The sequence below is a fragment of the Rattus norvegicus genome, chromosome 19 (assembly GCF_036323735.1).
Source record: "Rattus norvegicus strain BN/NHsdMcwi chromosome 19, GRCr8, whole genome shotgun sequence".
Lineage (NCBI taxonomy): Eukaryota > Metazoa > Chordata > Mammalia > Rodentia > Muridae > Rattus > Rattus norvegicus.
The window spans coordinates 56,914,616-56,917,069 of record NC_086037.1 but is presented as its reverse complement, the minus strand read 5'-3'; the positions used below and the strand labels follow the sequence as shown (position 1 = coordinate 56,917,069).

General features: G+C 49.8%; 1 long non-coding RNA gene across 1 annotated transcript; it reads right to left on the bottom strand.

The window, feature by feature from the left end:
* On the bottom strand, positions 1–1,514 carry LOC134483514 (uncharacterized). The gene is made up of 2 exons (XR_010060343.1): positions 585–1,514; positions 1–94 (listed from the first exon to the last, which is right to left on the bottom strand). It is a non-coding gene; the product is annotated as an uncharacterized LOC134483514 (long non-coding RNA).
* Between the last annotated feature and the right edge of the window lie 940 nt (positions 1,515–2,454).

The window sequence follows — 2,454 nt, the reverse complement described above, 5'->3', positions numbered from 1 at the left end:
GGGAGGAAAGGGTTTATTCAGCTCACACTTCCACTTTGCTGTTCATCACCAAAGGAAGTCAGGACTGGAACTCAAGCAGGTCAGGAAGCAGGAGCTGAGGCAGAGGCCATGGAGGGATGTTACTGGCTTGCTTCCCCTGGCTTGCTCAGCTTGCTGTCTTATAGAACCCAGGACTACCAGCCCAGGGACAGCACCACCCACAGTGGGCTGGGTCCTCCCCCCTTGATCACTAAACTGAGAAAATGCCTCACAGCTGGGTCTCATGGAGGCATTTCCACATCTGAGGCTCCTTTCTCTGTGACAACTGCAGCTTGGGTCGACAAACAAAACCAGCCACGGTATTGATGCATTTTTTTACTGTTGTCGTTTGTTGTTGATGCATTTTTAAACTTGATGTTTTTATTGATTACTTGGAAATTACACATACTGCACCCCACCCCATTAACTTCTCAGTCCTCTCAGGTCCACCCCACACACACACACACACACACACACGCCCTGACAACCTCACCCAAAACAGAAAAAGAAAGAAAAGAAACAACAACAAAAACCACCAAATCCAGTTGGGTTGCCCATATACTCACTGGAGCGTGGTCGAACTCCGTGACCAGCTTCTCAAAGAAAACTGAGTCCTTCCGCACCCACACCCCTGCCAGAAGCCATCACGTGTGGAGAGCTACACTTCAGCATCCTTAGCTCAATTTTTGTCTTCAATGGCTTCCAGTCTAGGCTGGCTTACTTGATTGCTTGCTTCCTTACTTTGGGGGTAGGGGAGGAGGGAGTGAGGTAGGGGATAAAGGTTGTCACACAAGCCTTCTATGTCTTCCTTTCTCAACTGTGAGTCTGCAGCTATCCACCCCACTGTAAAAGAAGCGTCCATGCCTCCTTTTACAGTCAGAGGGAGCGCGGATCCTGAACTTGCACGTGGTTTCTGGCTACAGCATGGACCACTGCATAGCCGTCTGTCGTTTCCGCCTTCTCCCCTGCCCCTGACCCACCGACACCACCACCTCCTTCCGCTCCACCCTTATTTCCTTTCAGTTTCATGAGTCCACTTTTAAAAGCATCCTCCCATGGGCCTGCCCTTCTCTAGTTTTTCTGAGGATTCTGCTGGCTCTGCGGTCTCCCTGTCACTCTCGGAGCCTCCGTGTCTCTCTCTTCGGCTCCTCTGAGCTGCTTCCCTATGGTGGGTGCTGGCTTCAGTCAGAGACATGATTCAGGATTTCATCTTTGTTGGTGATGACTCGTTCCTGGATCTGGTTCTGCTACATCAGCTCCTCTGCCCGCTTCAGCAACTCACGGATGGAGCAAACGTTGGGGTGGACCTACTCGAAACGCTGCATCTGGGCCTGGCTGGCAGCCGAGTTAGTCAACCATGAGGCTCCCTGTGCAGCCAGCCCGTCGACGCGTTCTTAACAGTTCCCAGAACAACATATGTGGAGTTTATTTTGCAGAAATTGAGTTAGGGAGAAGAGTGACGGAACCTCTTTGTAACTGTCCTTTATAATTTGTATGAAAAGTGTTATGCGCCTATGCCCTCGCTCCTGCTCTGATTCTGTCTTTCCTTTGTTCTCTGTTAGCCACGCAGTGCGTTGTGTAGGAGAGGATATTATGATGTATTCGTATTCTGGCGCATACTGTAGTAACTAAATGAAATCGCTGGGAACAGGAAAAAAATTACCTCCCCCGCACCCCTCCCCAAGAAAAATGTGTTAGCATCCGCTAGAGCTTGTATGCTCTCTCTGACATAAAACTGGAATACGGGGCTATTTATCTCATGTTACTACCTCTGAATTAGCAAGTTTGGAGACAATGTTACATCAAAGGCTGGTCTTTGCAACTCTACAGCTCATTTCACAGAGAGCCAGGGGACTGGAACTAAAATATAATGGGGATTCTTAATCCAAAGGTCGTACCTCACCAAGTCAAGAAGAAATGTGTGGCTTCATGTGTCCGGGGAACATGGAAAAACAGCCATGTATGCTTTCCGCTCTAACGTGGGGACCCTGGGATTTGTAATACTCGGCTCACGAGCATGCATTCACTCACTCCAGGAAAATAATTCCTCCTTGGCTCAGCTTGCAAGAACATCCACATTACACAGGCAGGCCTGACTGGCAATACGGTTCAGTCAGTTAAAGATGCTTGCCGCCAGATCTGACAACCTGAGTTCTGTCCCCCAGACACACGTGGTAGAAGGAAAACACTGACTTCCACCCAAGCCATAGCATGCAAACAAACAGATTAGTAGCAGAGGATGGCCTTGTCAGGCATCAGTGGGAGGAGAGGCCTTTGGTCCTGGAAAGGCTCGTTGCCCCAGTGTAGGGGAATGCCAGGGTGGGGAGGTGGGAGTGGGTGGGTGAGTGAGGAGCACCCTCATAGAAGCAGGGGGAGGGGGATAGGATCGGAGGGGAAACCGGGAAAGGGGATAACATTTGAAATGTAAATAAAGAA